Source organism: Danio rerio, chromosome 12 (assembly GCF_052040795.2).
Source record: "Danio rerio strain M-AB ecotype USA chromosome 12, GRCz13ab, whole genome shotgun sequence".
Taxonomy (NCBI): domain Eukaryota; kingdom Metazoa; phylum Chordata; class Actinopteri; order Cypriniformes; family Danionidae; genus Danio; species Danio rerio.
The window spans coordinates 49,582,428-49,608,232 of record NC_141032.1 but is presented as its reverse complement, the minus strand read 5'-3'; the positions used below and the strand labels follow the sequence as shown (position 1 = coordinate 49,608,232).

The 25,805-nt window shown below is 46.5% G+C and overlaps 2 long non-coding RNA genes across 2 annotated transcripts; one reads left to right on the top strand and one right to left on the bottom strand.

The window, feature by feature from the left end:
• Positions 1 to 2,172: 2,172 nt before the first annotated feature.
• LOC147841595 (uncharacterized) lies at positions 2,173 to 13,079 on the bottom strand. The gene is made up of 3 exons (XR_015504752.1): positions 12,900 to 13,079; positions 9,998 to 10,247; positions 2,173 to 4,519 (listed from the first exon to the last, which is right to left on the bottom strand). It is a non-coding gene; the product is annotated as an uncharacterized LOC147841595 (long non-coding RNA).
• Positions 13,080 to 16,580: 3,501 nt separating this feature from the next.
• LOC147841594 (uncharacterized) lies at positions 16,581 to 25,259 on the top strand. Its single transcript, XR_015504749.1, has 4 exons — positions 16,581 to 17,017; positions 18,926 to 19,204; positions 19,453 to 20,295; positions 24,170 to 25,259. It is a non-coding gene; the product is annotated as an uncharacterized LOC147841594 (long non-coding RNA).
• Positions 25,260 to 25,805: the final 546 nt, after the last annotated feature.

Genomic DNA, 25,805 nt, shown 5'->3' with positions numbered 1-25,805 from the left:
AGTGGTTGCTAGGGAGTGTCTACAAATTTGTTATGTCACTACTTAATACCGACTTGATAGGCGGAGTAAAACGAGCCCACTCCCAAGCTTCTACGACTCTCTAATCTAGATATCAATGTCAGCCATTTTGTGTCCATGTTAAGTCTATGGGGATTTTGGGGGTTACTTTCTTGCCCCTCATGGGGGCAGTGTACCCCCACCGTCTTTGAAAAATCATAGCACACCTCTCCTCAACAGGCCGGTCGATTTGACACCTCACTCATCAGTCTAGGGCAAAAAATGCGGGCGGAGTTGCGCGCCGAAGTTTTGAAAAAGTGAACAGTAATAGTAACACTAGAATTGTACATTTCCTAAAGGAAATGTGAGTGGGGTTTGCGTGGCAAATCGATGGGGTAAAATGTATTTGTTTTGGTAGCTAGGGTGTTCTGAATGGTTGCTAGGGTGTTCTGAGTGGTTGCTAGGTGGTTGCTAAGGTGTCCTAAGTGGTTGCTATGTGGTTGCTAAGGTGTTGCTAGGCGGTTGCTAGGGTGTCGTGAGTGGTTGCTAAGGTGTTGCTAGGCGGTTGCTAGGGTATTCTGAGTGGTTGCTAGGTGGTTGCTAAGGTGTTGCTAGGCGGTTGCTAAGGTGTCCTGAGTGGTTGCTAGGTGGTTGCTAAGGTGTTGCTAGGTGGTTGCTAGGGTATTCTAAGTGGTTGCTAAGGCGTTGCTAGGCGGTTGCTAGGGTGTCCTGAGTGGTTGCTAGGTGGTTGCTAAGGTGTTGCTAGGCGGTTGCTAAGGTGTCCTGAGTGGTTGCTAGGTGGTTGCTAAGGTGTTGCTAGGTGGTTGCTAGGGTATTCTAAGTGGTTGCTAGGCGGTTGCTAGGGTGTCCTGAGTGGCTGCTAGGTGGTTGCTAAGGTGTTGCTAGGTGGTTGCTAGGGTGTTCTGAGTGGTTGCTAGGCGGTTGCTAAGGTGTTGCTAGGTGGTTGCTAGGGTATTCTAAGTGGTTGCTAAGGCGTTGCTAGGGTGTCCTAAGTGGTTGCTAGGTGGTTGCTAAGGTGTTGCTAGGCGGTTGCTAGGGTGTCCTGAGTGGTTGCTAGGTCGTTGCTAAGGTGTTGCTAGGTGGTTGCTAGGGTATTCTAAGTGGTTGCTAAGGCGTTGCTAGGCGGTTGCTAGGGTGTCCTGAGTGGTCGCTAGGCCCTTACTAAGGCGCTACTAGGCGGTTGCTAGGTGGTTGCTAGGCGGTTGCTAGGGTAATTTGGGTGGTTGCTAGGCAGTTGCTAGGGTACCCTGGGTGGTTACTAGGCAAGCCTCACATACATGCCTGATGAAATATTTATACTTAGTGAGCATTTCTAGCAAGTTACAGTACTTGGCTAGTCAATATTAGCATGTAGCTAGTCACTGCTAGCATGTGTAGCATACAGGAAGTTCTGTTTGCTAGCATGAGTCAAACGAGCCAATCCCCAAGTCTCTACGATGTTCTGATGCTGAGATATAGCTGTTGATGAACGGTTGCTAGGGTACTCTCTTTTGTTGCTATGGGCGAGGTTACAGAGTGAACTTGAATGTGGTTGGCTGTCCAAGTCAAATGAGCCAACCCCCAAGTCAATAGGACACTGCTAAGCAAAGATATGCATGTAGAGCAGTTATAATAGCAGTCTATGGGACCAGTTTGGGGGCGTGGCTTGTGAGATTCATTATCATATTGAGATGCTGATTGGTTGTCTGAGTCAGATGAGCCATCCCCCAAGTCAATAGGACACTGCTAAGCAAAGATATGCATGTAGGGCAGTTATAATGGCAGTCTATGGGACCAGTTTGGGGGCGTGGCTTGTGAGATTCATTATCATATTGAGATGCTCATTGGTTGTCTGAGTCAGATGAGCCCACCCCCATGTCTCTATGACACTCCTATGTAATGTTATAGATGTGTGACCTTTATAATGGAAGTCAATGGGATCTGCAATGGGACATCCCACCCCATGTTAAGTCAATGGGGCACTTATTAGGGGTCTTTAAGTGGTTTGGGGGGGCGTGGCTTGTGAGCTTCAAAATCATAATGAGATGCTGATTGGTTGCCTGAGTCAAATGAGCCCACCCCCAAGTCAGTATGACACTGCTATGTACTGTGATTGACATGTGACATTTATAATGGGAGTCAATGTAATGAATGGGAGTCAATGGGCCCATGTTAAGTCAATGGGACCACTTTGGGACGTCCTAGCCCCCCAGGGGTACAACTTATACCCCCCTGCGTGGTATGTTCTCACTTAGGCTGCAACCCCCTACAGCTGTTGCGAATCCCATATTTCTACGAAATTCACACTCGGCGCTGTGATTCGTCAAAGTTCGGCTCAATGTTAAGTCTATGGGATTTTGGGGGGGGTTTTTTGGCCCCTGCGGGGCCAAAAAACCCCCCACCCCTTATAAAAGTCATAGCACACCATTCCCGATAAGACCGGACGATTTGAGCCCACTTTCAAGGGTCTGGGACGAAAGCTGCGGGACGAGTTACGCGCCGAAAAACGTACGGAAGAAGAATAATAATAATAATAATAACTAGAATTGTACATTTCCTAAAGGAAATGTGAATGGGGTTTGCGTGGCAAATCGATGGGGTACAATGTATTTTTTTTGCCTGCTAGGGTGTTCTGAGTGGTTGCTAGGTGGTTGCTATGGTGTTGCTAGGCGGTTGCAAGGGTGTTCTAAGTGGTTAGGTGGTTGCTAAGGTGTTGCTAGGTGGTTGCTAGGGTGTTCTAAGTGGTTGCTAGGTGGTTGCTAAGGTGTTGCTAGGCGGTTGCTAAGGTGTCCTAAGTGGTTGCTAGGTGGTTGCTAAGGTGTTGCTAGGTGGTTGCTAGGGTGTTCTGAGTGGTTGCTAGGTGGTTGCTAGGCGGTTGCTAGGGTGTTCTGAGTGGTTGCTAAGTGGTTGCTAAGGTGTTGCTAGGCGGTTGCTAGGGTGTTCTGAGTGGTTGTTAGGCGGTTGCTAAGGTGTTGCTAGGTGGTTGCTAGGGTATTCTAAGTGGTTGCTAAGGCGTTGCTAGGCGGTTGCTAGGGTGTCCTAAGTGGTTGCTAGGTGGTTGCTAAGGTGTTGCTAGGTGGTTGCTAGGGTATTCTAAGTGGTTGCTAGGCGGTTGCTAGGGTGTCCTGAGTGGTTGCTAGGTGGTTGCTAAGGTGTTGCTAGGTGGTTGCTAGGGTATCCTGAGTGGTTGCTAGGTGGTTGCTAAGGTGTTGCTAGGTGGTTGCTAGGGTGTTCTGAGTGGTTGCTAGGTGGTTGCTAAGGTGTTGCTAGGCGGTTGCTAAGGTGTCCTAAGTGGTTGCTAGGTGGTTGCTAAGGTGTTGCTAGGTGGTTGCTAGGGTATTCTGAGTGGTTGCTAAGGCGTTGCTAGGCGGTTGCTAGGGTGTCCTGAGTGGTCGCTAGGCCCTTACTAAGGCGTTACTAGGCGGTTGCTAGGTGGTTGCTAGGCGGTTGCTAGGGTAATTTGGGTGGTTGCTAGGCAGTTGCTAGGCTACCCTGGGTGGTTACTAGGCAAGCCTCACATACATGCCTGATGAAATATTTATACTTAGTGAGCATTTGTAGCAAGTTACAGTACATGGCTAGTCAATATTAGCATGTAGCTAGTCACTGCTAGCATGTGTAGCATATAGGAAGTTCCGTTTGCTAGCATGAGTCAAACGAGCCAATCCCCAAGTCTCTACGATGTTCCGATGCTGAGATATAGCTGTTGATGAACGGTTGCTAGGGTACTCTGTTTTGTTGCTATGGGCGAGGTTACAGAGTGAACTTGAATGTGGTTGGCTGTCCAAGTCAAATGAGCCATCCCCCAAGTCAATAGGACACTGCTAAGCAAAGATATGCATGTAGGCCAGTTATAATGGCAGTCTATGGGACCAGTTTGGGGGCGTGGCTTGTGAGCTTCATTACCATATTGAGATGCTCATTGGTTGTCTGGGTCCAATGGGCCAACCCCTAAGCCTATATGACACTGCAATGCAAAGATATGCATCTAGCCCAATTATAATAGAAGTCTATGGGATCAATTTGGGGGCGTGGCTTGTGAGCTTCATTATCATATAGTGATGCTGATTGGTTGCCTGAGTCAAATGAGCCCACCCCCATGTCTCTATGACACTCCTATGTAATGTTATAGATGTGTGACCTTTATAATGGAAGTCAATGGGATGTGCAATGGGACGCCCCACCCCATGTTAAGTCAATGGGGCAGTTATTAAGGGTCTTTAAATGGTTTGGGAGGGCGTGGCTTGTGAGCTTCAAAATCATATTGAGATGCTGATTGGTTGCCTCAGTCAAGTTAGCCAACCCCCTAGTCTGTATGACACTGCTATGTACTGTGATTGACATGTGAGTCAAGAAATGAATGGGAGTCAATGGGCCATGTAAAGTCAATGGGGACCCCTTTGGGACGTCCTAGCACCCCAGGGGTACAACTTATACCCCTTTTCGGGGTATGTTCTCATACAGGCTGCAACCCCCTACAGATGTTGCGAGTCCCATATTTCTACGAATTTCACACTTGGCGCTATGACGCTTTAAAGGTCGTCCCATTTCGCGGCGCGTTTAGTGCTCTTCTAGAAAAATGAATGGGAGTCAATGGGGCCAATGTAAGTCAATGGGAGCACTTTGGGACGACCTAGAGCCCCAGGGGTGCAACTTATACCCCCTTGCGAGGTATGTTCTCACTTAGGCTGCAACCCCCTACAGATGTGGTGAATCCCATATTTCTATGAAATTCACACTCGGCGCTGTGATCCGTCAAAGTTCGGCTCAATGTTAAGTCTATGGGAATTTTGGGGGGGTTTTTTGGCCCCTGCGGGGCCAAAAAACCCCCCACCCCTTATAAAAGTCATAGCACACCATTCCCGATAAGACCGCACGATTTGAGCCCACTTTCAAGGGTCTGGGACGAAAGCTGCGGGACTAGTTACGCGCCGAAAAATAGGACGGAAGAAGGAAGAAGAAGAAGAAGAAGAATAATAAACCAGGCACAATAGTAAGAATGGACTTTGCCTATGGCAAACCCCATTAATAAGTATGGAGAATAACAATAGTGGACTTTGCCTAAGGCAAACCCCACTAACTAGAATTGTACATTTCCTAAAGGAAATGTGAATGGGGTTTGCGTGGCAAATCGATGGGGTACAAAATGGTACTAAACTGGGCAAAATAGCAAGAAATGCGGGGAGAGGGTTAAATTCATGTGTTTATGTGGTTGCTAGGGTAATGTAATTGGTTGCTAGGGTGTGGCAACGCCTTTGTAATAGGTGAAGACAATAGAGATTTAATCAACCTGCATCAAAAGAACCCAAACCCTGTCTTTCTACAATATTCCTGTGCTAAAATATGGCTTGTTTATGTTGTTATATGGTTGTTAGGGGGCCTAAAGTGGTTGCTAGGGGGCATTTACAAATATGTTATGTCGCTACTTAATACCGACTTGATAGGACGAGTAAAATGAGCCTACTCCCAAGCTTCTACGACTCTCTAATCTAGATATCAATGTCAGCCATTTTGTGTCCATGTTAAGTCTATGGGGATTTTGGGGGTTACTTTCTTGCCCCTCATGGGGGCAGTGTACCCCCACCCTCTTTGAAAAATCATAGCACACCTCTCCTCAACAGGCCGGTCGATTTGACACCTCACTCATCATTCTAGGGCAAAAAATGCGAGCCAAGTTGCGTGCCGAAGGATTGAAAAAGTGAACAGTAATAGTAACACTAGAATTGTACATTTCCTAAAGGAAATGTGAATGGGGTTTGCGTGGCAAATCGATGGTGTACAAAATGGTACTAAACTGGGCAAAATAGCAGGAAATGTGGAGAAATGGTTAAATTCAAGTGTTTATGTGGTTGCTAGGGTAATGTAAATGGTTGCTAGGGTGTGGCAACGCCTTTGTAATAGGTGAAGACGATAGAGATTTGATCAACCTGCATCAAAAGAACCCAAACCCTGTCTTTCTACGATATTCCTGTGCTGAAATATGGCTTGTTTATGTTGTTATATGGTTGTTAGGGGGCCTAAAGTGGTTGCTAGGGAGTGTCTACAAATTTGTTATGTCACTACCTAATACCGACTTGATAAACCGAGTAAAATGAGCCCACTCCCAAGCTTCTACGACTCTCTAACCTAGATATCAATGTCAGCCATTTTGTGTCCATGTTAAGTCAATGGGGATTTTGGGGGTTACTTTTTTGCCCCTCATGGGGGCAGTGTACCCCCACCCTCTTTGAAAAATCATAGCACACCTCTCCTCAACAGGCCGGTCGATTTGACACCTCACTCATCATTCTAGGGCAAAAAATGCGGGCGGAGTTGCGCGCCGAAGTTTTGAAAAAGTGAACAGTAATAATAACACTAGAATTGTACATTTCCTAAAGGAAATGTGAATGGGGTTTGCGTGGCAAATCGATGGGGTACAAAATGGTACTAAACTGGGCAATAGCACTGGAAAGGTAAGAAATGGTCAAATTCATGTGTTTATGTGGTTGCTAGGGTAATGTAAATGGTTGCTAGGGTGTGGCAACGCCTTTGTAATAGGTGAAGACAATAGAGATTTGATCAACCTGCATCAAAAGAGGCCAAACCCTGTCTTTCTACGATATTCCTGTGCTAAAATATGGCTTGTTTATGTTGTTATATGGTTGTTAGGGGGCCTAAAGTGGTTGCTAGGGGGCATTTACAAATATGTTATGTCGCTACTTAATACCGACTTGATAGGACGAGTAAAATGAGCCTACTCCCAAGCTTCTACGACTCTCTAATCTAGATATCAATGTCAGCCATTTTGTGTCCATGTTAAGTCTATGGGGATTTTGGGGGTTACTTTCTTGCCCCTCATGGGGGCAGTGTACCCCCACCCTCTTTGAAAAATCATAGCACACCTCTCCTCAACAGGCCGGTCGATTTGACACCTCACTCATCATTCTAGGGCAAAAAATGCGGCCGGAGTTGCGCGCCGAAGTTTTGAAAAAGTGAACAGTAATAGTAACACTAGAATTGTACATTTCCTAAAGGAAATGTGAATGGGGTTTGCGTGGCAAATCGATGGGGTACAAAATGGTACTAAACTGGGCAAAATAGCACTGGAAAGGTAAGAAATGGTCAAATTCATGTGTTTATGTGGTTGCTAGGGTAATGTAAATGGTTGCTAGGGTGTGGCAACGCCTTTGTAATAGGTGAAGACAATAGAGGTTTGATCAACCTGCATCAAAAGAACCCAAACCCTGTCTTTCTATGATATTCCTGTGCTAAAATAGGCTTGATTATGTTGTTATATGGTTGTTAGGGGGCCTAAAGTGGTTGCTAGGGGGCATTTACAAATATGTTATGTCGCTACTTAATACCGACTTGATAGGACGAGTAAAATAAGCCTACTCCCAAGCTTCTACGACTCTCTAATCTAGAGATCAACGTCAGCCATTTTGTGTCCATGTTAAGTCTATGGGGATTTTGGGGGTTACTTTCTTGCCCCTCATGGGGGCAGTGTACTCTCACCCTCTTTGAAAAATCATAGCACACCTCTCCTCAACAGGCCGGTCGATTTGACACCTCACTCATAATTCTAGGGCAAAAAATGCGGCCGGAGTTGCGCGCCGAAGTTTTGAAAAAGTGAACAGTAATAGTAACACTAGAATTGTACATTTCCTAAAGGAAATGTGAATGGGGTTTGCGTGGCAAATCGATGGGGTACAAAATGGTACTAAACTGGGCAAAATAGCAGTAAATGTGGAGAAAATGGTTAAATTCATGTGTTTATGTTGTTGCTAGGGTAATGTAAATGGTTGCTAGGGTGTTCTGAGTGGTTGCTAGGCGGTTGCTAAGGTGTTGCTAGGTGGTTGCTAGGGTGTCCTGAGTGGTTGCTAGGTGGTTGTTAAGGTGTTGCTAGGTGGTTGCTAGGGTGTCCTGAGTGGTTGCTAGGTGGTTGCTAAGGTGTTGCTAGGCGGTTGCTAGGGTGTTCTAAGTGGTTGCTAGGTGGTTGCTAAGGTGTTGCTAGGCGGTTGCTAGGGTGTCCTTAGTGGTTGCTAAGGTGTTGCTAGGTGGTTGCTAGGGTATTCTAAGTGGTTGCTAAGGCGTTGCTAGGCGGTTGCTAGGGTGTCCTAAGTGGTTGCTAGGTTGTTGCTAAGGTGTTGCTAGGCGGTTGCTAGGGTGTCCTGAGTGGTTGCTAGGTGGTTGCTAAGGTGTTGCTAGGGTGTTCTGAGTGGTTGCTAGGCGGTTGCTAAGGTGTTGCTAGGCGGTTGCTAAGGTGTCCTGAGTGGTTGCTAGGTGGTTGCTAGGGTGTTCTGAGTGGTTGCTAGGTGGTTCCTAAGGTGTTGCTAGGCGGTTGCTAAGGTGTCCTAAGTGGTTGCTAGGTGGTTGCTAAGGTGTTGCTAGGCGGTTGCTAGGGTTTTCTGAGTGGTTGCTAAGGCGTTGCTAGGCGGTTGCTAGGGTGTCCTGAGTGGTCGCTAGGCCCTAAGGCGTTACTAGGCGGTTGCTAGGTGGTTGCTATGCGGTTGCTAGGGTGTCCTGAGTGGTTGCTAGGTGGTTGCTAAGGTGTTGCTAGGTGGTTGCTAGGGTGTTCTGAGTGGTTGCTAGGCAGTTGCTAGGGTGTTCTGAGTGGTTGCTAGGTGGTTGCTAAGGTGTTGCTAGGTGGTTGCTAAGGTGTCCTAAGTGGTTGCTAAGGTGGTTGCTAAGGTGTTGCTAGGTGGTTGCTAGGGTATTCTGAGTGGTTGCTAAGGCGTTGCTAGGCGGTTGCTAGGGTGTCCTGAGTGGTTGCTAGGCCCTTACTAAGGCGCTACTAGGCGGTTGCTAGGTGGTTGCTAGGCGGTTGCTAGGGTAATTTGAGTGGTTGCTAGGCAGTTGCTAGGGTACCCCGGGTGGTTACTAGGCAAGCCTCATATACATGCCTGAGTAAGCATTTCTAGCAAGTTACAGTACTTGGCTAGTCAATATTAGCATGTAGCTAGTCACTGCTAGCATGTGTAGCATACAGGAAGTTCCGTTTGCTAGCATGAGTGAAACGAGCCAATCCCCAAGTCTCTACGATGTTCCGATCCTGAGATATAGCTGTTGATGAATGGTTGCTAGGGTACTCTGTTTTGTTGCTATGGGCGAGGTTACAGAGTGAACTTGAATGTGGTTGGCTGTCCAAGTGAAATGAGCCAACCCCCAAGTCAATAGGACACTGCTAAGCAAAGATATGCATGTAGGCCTATTTTAATGGAAGTCTATGGGACCAATTTGGGGGCGTGGCTTGTGAGCTTCATTATCATATCGAGATGCTCATTGGTTGTCTGAGTCAGATGAGCCATCCCCCAAGTCAATAGGACACTGCTAAGCAAAGATATGCATGTAGGCCAGTTATAATGGCAGTCTATGGGACCAGTTTGGGGGCGTGGCTTGTGAGCTTCATTACCATATTGAGATGCTCATTGGTTGTCTGGGTCCAATAAGCCAACCCCTAAGCCTGTATGACACTGCAATGCAAAGATATGCATCTAGCCCAATTATAATAGAAGTCTATGGGATCAATTTGGGGGCGTGGCTTGTGAGCTTCATTATCATATAGTGATGCTGATTGGTTGCCAGAGTCAAATGAGCCCACCCCCATGTCTCTATGACACTCCTATGTAATGTTATAGATGTGTGACCTTTATAATGGAAGTCAATAGGATGTGCAATGGGACATCCCACCCCATGTTAAGTCAATGGGGCAGTTATTAAGGGTCTTTAAATGGTTTGGGGGGCGTGGCTTGTGAGCTTCAAAATCATATTGAGATGCTGATTGGTTGCCTCAGTCAAGTTAGCCAACCCCCAAGTCTGTATGACACTGCTATGTAATGTGATTGACATGTGAGTCAAGAAATGAATGGGAGTCAATGGGCCATGTAAAGTCAATGGGGACCCCTTTGGGACGTCCTAGCACCCCAGGGGTACAACTTATACCCCTTTTTGGGGTATGTTCTCATACAGGCTGCAACCCCCTACAGATGTTGCGAATCCCATATTTCTACGAATTTCACACTTGGCGCTATAACGCTTTAAATGTCGTCCCATTTCGCGGGGGCGTTAGTGCTCTTCTAGAAAAATGAATGGGAGTCAATGGGGCCAATGTAAGTCAATGGGAGCACTTTGGGACGTCCTAGAGCCCCAGGGGTGCAACTTTTACCCCCTTGCGAGGTATGTTCTCACTTAGGCTGCAACCCTCTACAGATGCTGTGAATCCCATATTTCTATGAAATTCACACGCGGCGCTGCGAGTCGTCAAAGTTCGGCTCAATGTTAAGTCTATGGGATTTTTGGGGGGGTTTTTTGGCCCCTGCGGGGCCAAAAAACCCCCCACCCCTTATAAAAGTCATAGCACACCATTCCCGATAAGACCGGACGATTTGAGCCCACTTTCAAGGGTCTGGGACGAAAGCTGCGGGACTAGTTACGCGCCGAAAAATGGTACGGAAGAAGGAAGAAGAAGAATAATAAGCCAGCACAATTGTAAGAATGGACTTTGCCTATGGCAAACCCCATTAACTAGAATTGTACATTTCCTAAAGGAAATGTGAATGGGGTTTGCGTGGCAAATCGATGGGGTACAAACTGGTACTAAACTGGGCAATAGCACTGGAAAGGTAAGAAATGGTGGTAGCTAAGATGTTGCTAGGCGGTTGCTAGGGTGTCCTGAGTGGTTGCTAGGTGGTTGCTAGGGTCTTCTGAGTGGTTGCTAAGTGGTTGCAAAGGTGTTGCTAGGCGGTTGCTAGGGTGTTCTGAGTGGTTGCTAGGTGGTTGCTAAGGTGTTGCTAGGTGGTTGCTAAGGTGTCCTAAGTGGTTGATAGGTGGTTGCTAAGGTGTTGCTAGGCGGTTGCTAGGGTGTTCTGAGTGGTTGCTAGGTGGTTGCTAAGGTGTTGCTAGGTGGTTGCTAGGGTATTCTAAGTGGTTGCTAAGGCGTTGCTAGGCGGTTGCTAGGGTATTCTGAGTGGTTGCTAAGGTGTTGCTAGGCGGTTGCTATGGTGTCCTGAGTGGTTGCTAGGTGGTTGCTAAGGTGTTGCTAGGCGGTTGCTAAGATGTCCTAAGTGGTTGCTAGGTGGTTGCTAAGGCGTTGCTAGGTGGTTGCTAAGGTGTCCTGAGTGGTTGCTAGGTGGTTGCTAAGGTGTTGCTAGGCGGTTGCTAGGGTGTCCTGAGTGGTTGCTAGGTGGTTGCTAAGGTGTTGCTAGGTGGTTGCTAGGGTGTCCTGAGTGGTTGCTAGGTGGTTGCTAAGGTGTTGCTAGGCGGTTGCTAAGGTGTCCTAAGTGGTTGCTAGGTGGTTGCTAAGGTGTTGCTAGGTGGTTGCTAGGGTATTCTGAGTGGTTGCTAAGGCGTTGCTAGGCGGTTGCTAGGTTGTCCTGAGTGGTCGCTAGGCCCTTACTAAGACGTTACTAGGCGGTTGCTAGGTGGTTGCTAGGCGGTTGCTAGGGTAATTTGGGTGGTTGCTAGGCAGTTGCTAGGGTACCCTGGGTGGTTACTAGGCAAGCCTCACATACATGCCTGATGAAATATTTATACTTAGTGAGCATTTCTAGCAAGTTACAGTACTTGGCTAGTCAATATTAGCATGTAGCTAGTCACTGCTAGCATGTGTAGCATATAGGAAGTTCCGTTTGCTAGCATGAGTCAAACGAGCCAATCCCCAAGTCTCTACGATGTTCCGATGCTGAGATATAGCTGTTGATGATTGGTTGCTAGGGTACTCTGTTTTGTTGCTATGGGCGAGGCTACAGAGTGAACTTGAATGTGGTTGGCTGTCCAAGTCAAATGAGCCAACCCCCAAATCAATAGGACACTGCTAAGCAAAGATATGCATGTAGGCCAGTTATAATGGCAGTCTTTGGGACCAGTTTGGGGGCGTGGCTTGTGAACTTCATTATCATATTGAGATGCTCATTGGTCATCTGAGTCAGATGAGCCATCCCCCAAGTCAATAGGACACTGCTAAGCAAAGATATGCATGTAGGCCAGTTATAATGGCAGTCTATGGGACCAGTTTGGGGGCGTGGCTTGTGAGCTTCATTATCATATTGAGATGCTGATTGGTTGTCTGAGTCAGATGAGCCCACCCCCATGTCTCTATGACACTCCTATGTAATGTTATAGATGTGTGACCTTTATAATGGAAGTCAATGGGATCTGCAATGGGACATCCCACCCCATGTTAAGTCAATGGGGCACTTATTAAGGGTCTTTAAGTGGTTTGGGGGGGCGTGGCTTGTGAGCTTCAAAATCATAATGAGATGCTGATTGGTTGCCTTAGTCAAATAAGCCAACCCCCAAGTCTATATGATAGTGCTATGTACTTTGATTGACATATGACATTTATAATGGGAGTCAATGTAATGAATGGGAGTCAATGGGCAATGTAAAGTCAATGGGGACCCGTTTGGGACGTCCTAGCACCCGAGGGGTACAACCTATACCCCCTTTCATGGTATGTTCTCACTTAGGCTGCAACCCCCTACAGATGTTGTGAATCCCATATTTCTATGAAATTCACACTCTGCGCTGTGATTCGTCAAAGTTCGGCTCCATGTAAAGTCAATGGAGACTTTGGGACGTCCTAGCTCCCCAGGGGTACAACATTTACCCACTTTCGGGGTGTGGTTTGAAGCCTCCTATAACCCTTTCGAGATGTCGCGAATCCCATGTCTCTACGAATTTCCCTGTTGGCGCTACGGCGATTTCCGGGAATAGTATCTACGAGTGTCTAGAAAATGAATGGGAGTCAATGGGGCCCATGTAAGTCAATGGGGACCACTTTGGGACGTCCTAGAGCCCCAGGGGTGCAACTTATACCCCCTTGCGGGGTATGTTCCCGCTTAGGCTGCAACCCCCTACAGATGCTGTGAATCCCATATTTCTATGAATTTCACACTTGGCGCTATAAACTTTCAAAGTTGGGCGTAATGTTGAGTCAATGCGTTTTGGGGGGTGGTTTTGGGGCCCCTGCGGGGCCCCAAAACCACCCACCCCTTATAAAAGTCATAGCACACCATTCCCGATAAGGCCGCACGATTTGAGCCCACTTTCAAGGGTCTGGGACGAAAGCTGCGGGACTAGTTACGCGCCGAAAAAGTGTACGGAAGAAGAAGAAGAAGAAGAAGACAGAATAATAAACCAGGCACAATAGTAAGAATGGACTTTGCCTATGGCAAACCCCATTAACTAGAATTGTACATTTCCTAAAGGAAATGTGAATGGGGTTTGCGTGGCAAATCGATGGGGTACAAAATGGTACTAAACTAGGCAAAATAGCAGGAAATGTGGAGAAATGGTTAAATTCAAGTGTTTATGTGGTTGCTAGGGTATTGTACATGGTTGCTAGGCTCTGGCAACGCTGTTTTAGTGGGTGAACTCAATAGAGATTTGATCAGCCTGCATCAAAAGAACCCAAACCCTTTCTTTCTATGATATTCCTGTGCTGAAATATGGCTTGTTTATGTTGTTATATGGTTGTTAGGGGGCCTAAAGTGGTTGCTAGGGAGTGTCTACAAATTTGTTATGTCACTACTTAATACCGACTTGATAGGCCGAGTAAAATGAGCCCACTCCCAAGCTTCTACGACTCTCTAATCTAGATATCAATGTCAGCCATTTTGTGTCCATGTTAAGTCTATGGGGATTTTGGGGGTTACTTTCTTGCCCCTCATGGGGGCAGTGTACCCCCACCCTCTTTGAAAAATCATAGCACACCTCTCCTCAACAGACCAGTCAATTTGACACCTCACTCATCATTGTAGGGCAAAAAATGCGGGCTGAGTTGCGCGCCGAAGGATTGAAAAAGTGAACAGTAATAGTAACACTAGAATTGTACATTTCCTAAAGGAAATGTGAATGGGGTTTGCGTGGCAAATCGATGGGGTACAAAATGGTACTAAACTGGGCAAAATAGCAGTAAATGCGGAGAAATGGTTAAATTCATGTGTTTATGTGGTTGCTAGGGTAATGTAAATGGTTGCTAGGGTGTGGCAACGCCTTTGTAGTAGGTGAAGACAATAGAGATTTGATCAACATGCATCAAAAGAACCCAAACCCTGTCTTTCTACGATATTCCTGTGCTAAAATATGGCTTGTTTATGTTGTTATATGGTTGTTAGGGGCGTACAAGTGGTTGCTAGGGAGTGTCTACAAATTTGTGATGTCACTACTTAATACTGACTTGATCGGCGGAGTAAAATGAGCCCACTCTGAAGCTTCTATGACTCTCTAATCTAGATATCAATGTCAGCCATTTTGTGTCCATGTTAAGTCTATGGGGATTGTGGGGGTTACTTTCTTGCCCCATTATGGGGGCAATGTACCCCCACCCTCTTTGAAAAATCATAGCACACCTCTCCTCAACAGGCCGGTCGATTTGACACCTCACTCATCATTCTAGGGCAAAAAATGCGGGTGGAGTTGCGCGCCGAAGGATTGAAAAAGTGAACAGTAATAGTAACACTAGAATTGTACATTTCCTAAAGGAAATGTGAATGGGGTTTGCGTGGCAAATCGATGGGGTACAAAATGCTACTAAACTGGGCAAAATAGCAAGAAATGCGTAAATGCGGAGAAATGTATTTGTTTTGGTAGCTAGGGTGTTCTGAATGGTTGCTAGGGTGTTCTGAGTGGTTGCTAGGTGGTTGCTAAGGTGTTGCTAGGCGGTTGCTAGGGTGTCCCGAGTGGTTGCTAGGTGGTTGCTAAGGTGTTGCTAGGCAGTTGCTAGGGTGTCCTGAGTGGTTGCTAGGTGGTTGCTAGGCGGTTGCTAAGGTGTCCTAAGTGGTTGCTAGGTGGTTGCTAAGGTGTTGCTAGGTGGTTGCTAGGGTATTCTAAGTGGTTGCTAAGGCGTTGCTAGGCGGTTGCTAGGGTGTCCTGAGTGGTTGCTAGGCGGTTGCTAGGGTGTTCTGAGTGGTTGCTAGGTGGTTGCTAAGGTGTTGCTAGGCGGTTGCTAAGGTGTCCTAAGTTGTTGCTAGGTGGTTGCTAAGGTGTTGCTAGGGTATTCTAAGTGGTTGCTAAGGCGTTGCTAGGCGGTTGCTAGGGTGTCCTGAGTGGTTGCTAGGCGGTTGCTAGGGTGTTCTGAGTGGTTGCTAGGTGGTTGCTAAGGTGTTGCTAGGCGGTTGCTAAGGTGTCCTAAGTGGTTGCTAGGTGGTTGCTAAGGAGTTGCTAGGTGGTTGCTAGGGTATTCTAAGTGGTTGCTAAGGCGTTGCTAGGCGGTTGCTAGGGTGTCCTGAGTGGTCGCTAGGCCCTTACTAAGGCGTTACTAGGCGGTTGCTAGGTGGTTGCTAGGCGGTTGCTAGGGTAATTTGGGTGGTTGCTAGGCAGTTGCTAGGGTACACTGGGTGGTTACTAGGCAAGCCTCACATACTTGCCTGATGAAATATTTATACTTAGTAAGCATTTCTAGCAAGTTACAGTACATGGCTAGTCAATATTAGCATGTAGCTAGTCACTGCTAGCATGTGTAGCATACAGGAAGTTCCGTTTGCTAGCATGAGTCAAACGAGCCAATCCCCAAGTCTCTACGATGTTCCGATGCTGAGATATAGCTGTTGATGATTGGTTGCTAGGGTACTCTGTTTTGTTGCTATGGGCGAGGTTACAGAGTGAACTTGAATGTGGTTGGCTGTCTAAGTCAAAAGAACCAACACCCATGTCTCTATGACACTGCTATGCAAAGATATACATGTAGGCCAGTTATAATGGCAGTCTATGGGATCAATTTGGGGGCGTGGCTTGTGAGATTCATTATCATATGGAGATGCTCATTGGTTGTCTGAGTCAGATGAGCCATCCCCCAAGCCAATAGGACATTGCTAAGCAAAGATATGCATGTAGGCCAGTTATAATGGCAGTCTATGGGACCAGTTTGGGGGCGTGGCTTGTGAGCTTCATTATCATATTGAGATGCTCATTGGTTGTCTGGGTCCCATGAGCCAACCTCTAAGTCTATATGACACAGCAATGCAAAGATATGCATCTAGCCCAATTATAATAGAAGTCTATGGGATCAATTTGGGGGCGTGGCTTGTGAGCTTCATTATCATATAGTGATGCTGATTGGTTGCCTGAGTCAACTGAGCCCACCCCCATGTCTCTATGACACTCCTATGTAATGTTATAGATGTGTGACCATTATAATGGAAGTCAATGGGATGTGCAATGGGACATCCCACCCCATGTTAAGTCAATGGGGCAGTTATTAAGGGTCTTTAAATGGTTTGGGGGGGCGTGGCTTGTGAGCTTCAAATTCATATTGAGATGCTGATTGGTTGCCTCAGTCAAGTAAGGCAACCCCCAAGTCTGTATAACACTGCTATGTAATGTGATTGACATGTGAGTCAAGAAATGAATGGGAGTCAATGGGCAATGTAAAGTCAATGGGGACCCATTTGGGACGTCCTAGCACCTCAGGGGTACAACTTATACCCCTTTTTGGGGTATGTTCTCATACAGGCTGTAACGCCCTACAGATGTTGCGAATCCCATATTTCTACGAATTTCACACTTGACGCTATAACGCTTTAAAGGTCGTCCCATTTCGCGGCGCGTTTAGTGCTCTTCTAGAAAAATGAATGGGAGTCAATGGGGCCCATGTTAGTCAATGGGAGCACTTTGGGACGTCCTAGAGCCCCAGGGGTGCAACTTTTACCCCCTTGCGAGGTATGTTCTTACTTAGGCTGCAACCCCCTACAGATGCTGTGAATCCCATATTTCTATGAAATTCACACTCGCCGCTGTGATTCGTCAAAGTTCGGCTCAATGTTAAGTCTATGGGATTTTTGGGGGGGTTTTTTGGCCCCTGCGGGGCCAAAAAACCCCCCACCCCTTATAAAAGTCATAGCACACCATTCCCGATAAGACCGCACGATTTGACCCCACTTTCAAGGGTCTGGGACGAAAGCTGCGGGACTAGTTACGCGCCGAAAAAACGTACGGAAGAAGAATAATAACTAGAATTGTACATTTCCTAAAGGAAATGTGAATGGGGTTTGCGTGGCAAATCGATGGGGTACAAAATGGTACTAAACTGGGCAAAATAGCAGTAAATGTGGAGAATTGGTTAAATTCATGTGTTTATGTGGTTGCTAGGGTAATGTAAATGGTTGCTAGGGTGTGGCAACGCTTTTGTAATAGGTGAAGACAATAGAGATTTGATCAACCTGCATGAAAAGAACCCAAACCCTGTCTTTCTACGATAGTCCTGTGCTAAAATATGGCTTGTTTATGTTGTTATATGGTTGTTAGGGGGCCTAAGGTGGTTGCTAGGGAGTGTCTACAAATTTGTTATGTCAGTACTTAATACCGACTTGATAGGCGGAGTAAAATGAGCCCACTCCCAAGCTTCTACGACTCTCTAATCTACATATCAATGTCAGCCATTTTGTGTCCATGTTAAGTCTATGGGGATTTTGGGGGTTACTTTCTTGCCCCTCATGGGGGCAGTGTACCCCCACCCTCTTTGAAAAATCATAGCACACCTCTCCTCAACAGGCCGGTCGATTTGACACCTCACTCATCATTCTAGGGCAAAAAATGCGGGCGGAGTTGCGCGCCGAAGTTTTGAAAAAGTGAACAGTAATAGTAACACTAGAATTGTACATTTCCTAAAGGAAATGTGAATGGGGTTTGCGTGGCAAATCGATGGGGTACAAAATGGTACTAAACTGGGCAAAATAGCAGTAAATGTGGAGAAATGGTTAAATTTATGTGTTTATGTGGTTGCTAGGGTAATGTACATGGTTGCTAGGGTGTGGCAACGCCTTTGTAATAGGTGAAGACGATAGAGATTTGATCAACCTGCATCAAAAGAACCCAAACCCTGTCTTTCTACGATATTCCTGTGCTAAAATATGGCTTGTTTATGTTCTTATATGGTTGTTAGGTGGCCTAAAGTGGTTGCTAGGGAGTGTCTACATGATTGTCATGTCACTACTTAATACCGACTTGATAGGCGGAGTAAAATGAGCCCACTCCCAAGCTTCTACGACTCTCTAATCTAGATATCAATGTCAGCCATTTTGTGTCCATGTTAAGTCTATGGGGATTTTGGGGGTTACTTTCTTGCCCCTCATGGGGGCAGTGTACCCCCACCCTCTTTGAAAAATCATAGCACACCTCTCCTCAACAGGCCGGTCGATTTGACACCTCACTCATCAGGCTAGGGCAAAAATTGTGGGCGGAGTTGCGCGCCGAAGTTTTGAAAAAGTGAACAGTAATAGTAACACTAGAATTGTACATTTCCTAAAGGAAATGTGAATGGGGTTTGCGTGGCAAATCGATGGGGTACAAAATGGTACTAAACTGGGCAATAGCACTGGAAAGGTAAGAAATGGTCAAATTCATGTGTTTATGTGGTTGCTAGGGTAATGTAAATGGTTGCTAGGGTGTGGCAACGCCTTTGTAATAGGTGAAGACGATAGAGATTTGATCAACCTGCATCAAAAGAACCCAAACCCTGTCTTTCTACGATATTCCTGTGCTAAAATATGGCTTGTTTTTGTTGTTATATGGTTGTTAGGGGGCCTAAAGTGGTTGCTAGGGAGTGTCTACAAATTTGTTATGTCACTACTTAATACCGACTTGATAGGCGGAGTAAAATGAGCCCACTCCCAAGCTTCTACGACTCTCTAATCTAGATATCAATGTCAGCCATTTTGTGTCCATGTTAAGTCTATGGGGATTTTGGGGGTTACTTTCTTGCCCCTCATGGGGGCAGTGTACCCCCACCCTCTTTGAAAAATCATAGCACACCTCTCCTCAACAGGCCGGTCGATTTGACACCTCACTCATCATTGTAGGGCAAAAAATGCGGCCGAAGTTGCGCGCCGAAGGATTGAAAAAGTGAACAGTAATAGTAACACTAGAATTGTACATTTCCTAAAGGAAATGTGAATGGGGTTTGCGTGGCAAATCGATGGGGTACAAAATGGTACTAAACTGGGCAAAATAGCACTGGAAAGGTAAGAAATGGTGGTTGCTAAGATGTTGCTAGGGTGTCCTGAGTGGTTGCTAGGTGGTTGCTAGGGTGTTCTGAGTGGTTGCTAGGCGGTTGCTAAGGTGTTGCTAGGCGGTTGCTAAGGTGTCCTGAGTGGTTGCTAGGTGGTTGCTAAGGTGTTGCTAGGTGGTTGCTAGGGTGTTCTGAGTGGTTGCTAGGTGGTTGCTAAGGTGTTCCTAGGTGGTTGCTAGGGTGTTCTGAGTGGTTGCTAGGTGGTTGCTAAGGTGTTGCTAGGTGGTTGCTAGGGTTTTCTGAGTGGTTGCTAGGCGGTTGCTAAGGTGTTGCTAGGCGGTTGCTAGGGTGTCCTGAGTGGTTGTTAGGTGGTTGCTAAGGTGTTGCTAGGTGGTTGCTAGGGTGTCCTGAGTGGTTGCTAGGCGGTTGCTAGGGTGTTCTGAGTGGTCGCTAGGTGGTTGCTAAGGTGTTGCTAGGCGGTTGCTAGGGTGTCCTGAGTGGTTGGTAGTTGGTTGCTAAGGTGTTGCTAGGTGGTTGCTAGGGTATTCTGAGTGGTTGCTAAGGCGTTGCTAGGCAGTTGCTAGGGTGTCCTGAGTGGTCGCTAGGCCCTTACTAAGGCGTTACTAGGCGGTTGCTAGGTGGTTGCTAGGCGGTTGCTAGGGTAATTTGGGTGGTTGCTAGGCAGTTGCTAGGGTACCCTGGGTGGTTACTAGGCAAGCCTCACATACATGCCTGATGAAATATTTATACTTAGTGAGCATTTCTAGCAAGTTACAGTACTTGGCTAGTCAATATTAGCATGTAGCTAGTCACTGCTAGCATGTGTAGCATATAGGAAGTTCCGTTTGCTAGCATGAGTCAAACGAGCCAATCCCCAACTCTCTACGATGTTCCGATGCTGAGATATAGCTGTTGATGAACGGTTGCTAGGGTACTCTGTTTTGTTGCTATGGGCGAGGTTACAGAGTGAACTTGAATGTGGTTGGCTGTTTAAGTCAAATTTACCAACCCCCATGTCTCTATGACACTGCTATGTAAAGATATGCATCTAGACCAGTTACAATGGCAGTCTTTGGGACCAGTTTGGGGGCGTGGCTTGTGAGCTTCATTATCATATCGAAAAGCTCATTGGTTGTCTGAGTCAGATGAGCCATCCCCCAAGTCAATAGGACACTGCTAAGCAAAGATATGCATGTAGGCCAGTTATAATGGCAGTCTATGGGACCAGTTTGGGGGCGTGGCTTGTGAGGTTCATTATCATATTGAGATGCTCATTGGTTGTCTGAGTCAGATGAGCCATCCCCCAAGTCAATAGGACACTGCTAAGCAAAGATATGCATGTAGGCCAGTTATAATGGCAGTCTATGGGACCAGTTTGGGGGCGTGGCTTGTGAGGTTCATTATCATATTGAGATGCTCATTGGTTGTCTGAGTCAGATGAGCCATCCCACAAGTCAATAGGACACTGCTAAGCAAAGATATGCATGTAGACCAGTTACAATGGCAGTCTATGGGACCAGTTTGGGGGCGTGGCTTGTGAGGTTCATTATCATATTGAGATGCTCATTGGTTGTCTGAGTCAGATGAGCCATCCCACAAGTCAATAGGACACTGCTAAGCAAAGATATGCATCCAGCCCTGTTATAATGGCAGTCTATGGGATCAATTTGGGGGCGTGGCTTGTGAGCTTCATTATCATAGAGTGATGCTGATTGGTTGCCTGAGTCAAATGAGCCCACCCCCATGTCTCTATGACACTCCTATGTAATGTTATAGATGTGTGACCTTTATAATGGAAGTCAATGGGATGTGCAATGGGACGCCCCACCCCATGTTAAGTCAATGGGGCAGTTATTAAGGGTCTTTAAATGGTTTGGGGGGGCGTGGCTTGTGAGCTTCAAAATCATATTGAGATGCTGATTGGTTGCCTCAGTCAAGTTAGCCAACCCCCAAGTCTGTATGACACTGCTATGTACTGTAATTGACATGTGAGTCAAGAAATGAATGGGAGTCAATGGGCCATGTAAAGTCAATGGGGACCCCTTTGGGACGTCCTAGCACCCCAGGGGTACAACTTATACCCCTTTTTGGGGTATGTTCTCATACAGGCTGCAACCCCCTACAGATGTTGCGAGTCCCATATTTATACGAATTTCACACTTGGCGCTATGACGCTTTAAAGGTCGTCCCATTTCGCGGCGCGTTTAGTGCTCTTCTAGAAAAATGAATGGGAGTCAATGGGGCCAATGTAAGTCAATGGGAGCACTTTGGGACGTCCTAGAGCCCCAGGGGTGCAACTTATACCCCCTTGCGAGGTATGTTCTCACTCAGGCTGCAACCCCCTACAGATGTGGTGAATCCCATATTTCTATGAAATTCACACTCGGCGCTGTGATCCGTCAAAGTTCGGCTCAATGTAAAGTCTATGGGATTTTTTGGGGGGGTTTTTTGGCCCCTGCGGGGCCAAAAAACCCCCGACCCCTTATAAAAGTCATAGCACACCATTCCCGATAAGACCGCACGATTTGACCCCACTTTCAAGGGTCTGGGACGAAAGCTGCGGGACGAGTTACGCGCCGAAAAACGCACGGAAGAAGAAGAATAATTATAATAAACCAGCCACAATAGTAAGAATGGACTTTGCCTATGGCAAACCCCATTAACTAGAATTGTACATTTCCTAAAGGAAATGTGAATGGGGTTTGCGTGGCAAATCGATGGGGTACAAAATGGTACTAAACTGGGCAAAATAGCAATAAATGCAGAGAAATGATTCAATACATGTGTTTATGTGGTTGCTAGGGTAATGTAAATGGTTGCTAGGGTGTGGCAACGCCTTTGTAATAGGTGAAGACGATAGAGATTTGATCAAACTGCATCAATAGAACCCAAATCCTGTCTTTCTACGATATTCCTGTGCTAAAATATGGCTTGTTTATGTTGTTATATGGTTGTTAGGGGGCCTAAAGTGGTTGCTAGGGAGTGTCTACAACCTTGTTATGTCACTACCTAATACCGACTCGATAGGCGGAGTAAAATGAGCCCACTCCCAAGCTTCTACGACTCTCTAATCTACATATCAATGTCAGCCATTTTGTGTCCATGTTAAGTCTATGGGGATTTGGGGGGTTACTTTGTTGCCCCTCATGGGGGCAGTGTACCCCCACCCTCTTTGAAAAATCATAGCACACCTCTCCTCAACAGGCCGGCCAATTTGACACCTCACTCATCAGTCTAGGGCAAAAAATGCGGCCGGAGTTGCGCGCCGAAGGATTGAAAAAGTGAACAGTAATAGTAACACTAGAATTGTACATTTCCTAAAGGAAATGTGAATGGGGTTTGCGTGGCAAATCGATGGGGTACAAAATGGTACTAAACTGGGCAATAGCACTGGAAAGGTAAGAAATGGTTAAATTCATGTGTTTATGTGGTTGCTAGGGTAATGTAAATGGTTGCTAGGGTGTGGCAACGCCTTTGTAATAGGTGAAGACGATAGAGATTTGATCAGCCTGCATCAAAAGAACCCAAACCCTGTCTTTCTACGATATTCCTGTGCTAAAATATAGCTTGTTTATGTTGTTATATGGTTGTTAGGGGGCCTAAAGTGGTTGCTAGGGAGTGTCTACAAATTTGTTATGTCACTACTTAATACCGACTTGATAGGCGGAGTAAAATGAGCCCACTCCCAAGCTTCTACGACTCTCTAATCTAGATATCAATGTCAGCCATTTTGTGTCCATGTTAAGTCCATGGGGATTTTGGGGTTTACTTTCTTGCCCCTCATGGGGGCAGTGTACCCCCACCCTCTTTGAAAAATCATAGCACACCTCTCCTCAACAGGCCGGTCGATTTGACACCTCACTCATCATTGTAGGGCAAAAAATGCGGCCGGAGTTGCGCGCCGAAGTTTTGAAAAAGTGAACAGTAATAGTAACACTAGAATTGTACATTTCCTAAAGGAAATGTGAATGGGGTTTGCGTGGCAAATCGATGGGGTAAAATGTATTTGTTTTGGCTGCTAGGTTGTTCTGAATGGTTGCTAGGGTGTTCTGAGTGGTTGCTAGGTGGTTGCTAAGGTGTTGCTAGGCGGTTGCTAGGGTGTCCTGAGTGGTTGCTAGGTGGTTGCTAAGGTGTTGCTAGGTGGTTGCTAAGGTGTCCTAAGTGGTTGCTAGGTGGTTGCTAGGCGGTTGCTAGGGTGTCCTGAGTGGTTGCTAGGTGGTTGCTAGGGTGTTGCTAGGCGGTTGCTAAGGTGTTGCTAGGTGGTTGCTAGGGTATTCTAAGTGGTTGCTAAGGCGTTGCTAGGCGGTTGCTAGGGTGTTCTGAGTGGTTGCTAAGGCGTTGCTAGGCTGTTGCTAAGGTGTCCTAAGTGGTTGCTAAGTGGTTGCTAAGGTGTTGCTAGGTGGTTGCTAGGGTATTCTAAGTGGTTGCTAAGGCGTTGCTAGGCGGTTGCTAGGGTGTCCTGAGTGGTTGCTAGGTGGTTGCTAAGGTGTTGCTAGGCGGTTGCTAAGGTGTCCTAAGTGGTTGCTAGGTGGTTGCTAAGGTGTTGCTAGGTGGTTGCTAGGGTATTCTAAGTGGTTGCTAAGGCGTTGCTAGGCGGTTGCTAGGGTGTCCTGAGTGGTCGCTAGGCCTTTACTAAGGCGTTACTAGGCGGTTGCTAGGTGGTTGCTAGGCGGTTGCTAGGGTAATTTGGTGGTAGCTAGGCAGTTGCTAGGGTACCCTGGGTGGTTACTAGGCAAGCCTCACATACATGCCAGATGAAATATTTATACTTAGTAAGCATTTGTAGCAAGTTACAGTACTTGGCTAGTCAATATTAGCATGTAGCTAGTCACTGCTAGCATGTGTAGCATATAGGAAGTTCCGTTTGCTAGCATGAGTCAAACGAGCCAATCCCCAAGTCTCTACGATGTTCCGATGCTGAGATATAGCTGTTGATGAACGGTTGCTAGGGTACTCTGTTTTGTTGCTATGGGCGAGGTTACAGAGTGAACTTGAATGTGGTTGGCTGTCCAAGTCAAATGAGCCAACCCCCAAGTCAATAGGACACTGCTAAGCAAAGATATGCATGTAGAGCAGTTATAATGGCAGTCTATGGGACCAGTTTGGGGGCGTGGCTTGTGAGATTCATTATCATATTGAGATGCCCATTGGTTGTCTGAGTCAGATGAGCCATCCCCCAAGTCAATAGGACACTGCTAAGCAAAGATATGCATGTAGGCCAGTTATAATGGCAGTCTATGGGACCAGTTTGGGGGCGTGGCTTGTGAGCTTCATTATCATACTGAGATGCTGATTGGTTGTCTGAGTCAAATGAGCCCACCCCCGTGTCTCTATGACACTCCTATGTAATGTTATAGATGTCTGACCTTTATAATGGAAGTCAATGGGATCTGCAATGGGACATCCCACCCCATGTTAAGTCAATGGGGCACTTATTAGGGGTCTTTAAGTGGTTTGGGGGGCGTGTCTTGTGAGCTTCAAAATCATAATGAGATGCTGATTGGTTGCCTGAGTCAAATAAGCCCACCCCCAAGTCAGTATGACACTGCCATGTACTGTGATTGACATATGACATTTATAATGGGAGTCAATGTAATGAATGGGAGTCAATGGGCAATGTAAAGTCAATGGGGACCACTTTGGGACGTCCTAGAGCCCCAGGGGTGCGACCTATACCCCCTTTCGGGGTATGTTCTCACTTAGGCTGCAACCCCCTACAGATGTTGTGAATCCCATATTTCTATGAAATTCACAATGGACGCAGTGATTGGTTAAAGTTCGGCTCCATGTAAAGTCAATGGAGACTTTGGGACGTCCTAGCTCCCCAGGGGTACAACATTTACCGCCTTTCGGGGTGTGGTTTGAAGCCTCCTATAACCCTCTCGAGATGTCGCGAATCCCATGTCTCTACGATATTCACTGTTGGCGCTACGGCGATTTCCGGGAATAGTATCTACGAGTGTCTAGAAAATGAATGGGAGTCAATGGGCCAATGTAAGTCAATGGGAGCACTTTGGGACGTCCTAGAGCCCCAGGGGTGCAACTTATAACCTCTTGCGGGGTATGTTCTCACTTAGGCTGCAACCCCCTACAGATGCTGTGAATCCCATATTTCTATGAATTTCACACTTGGCGCTATAATCTGTCAAAGTTGGGCGTAATGTTGAGTCAATGCGTTTTGGGGGGTGGTTTTGGGGCCCCTGCGGGGCCCCAAAACCACCCACCCCTTATAAAAGTCATAGCACACCATTCCCGATAAAGCCGCACGATTTGAGCCCACTTTCAAGGGTCTGGGACGAAAGCTGCGGGACTAGTTACGCGCCGAAAAAGTGTACGGAAGAAGAAGAAGAAGAAGACAGAATAATAAACCACAATAGTAAGAATGGACTTTGCCTAAGGCAAACCCCATTAACTAGAATTGTACATTTCCTAAAGGAAATGTGAATGGGGTTTGCGTGGCAAATCGATGGGGTACAAAACGGTAGTAAACTGGGCAATAGAACAACATGCTAATCGAGTTGCTAGCATCGTGCTAACATGATTAGCATGCAGCTAGCATGATGCTAATTGTGTTAACATCACGCTAGCAACATGCTAATCGAGATGCTAGCATGATGCTAACATGATTAGCATGTAGCTAGCATGATGCTAATCGTGTTAGCATCATGCTAGCAACATGCTAATCGACTAGCTAGCATCATGCTAATATGATTAGCATGTAGCTAGCATGATGCTAATCATGTTAGCATAATGCTAACAACATGCTAATCGACTTGCTAGCATCATGCTAATATGATTAGCATGTAGCTAGCATGATGCTAATCGTGTTAGCATCATGCTAACAACATGCTAATCGAGTTGCTAGCATCATGCTAACATGATT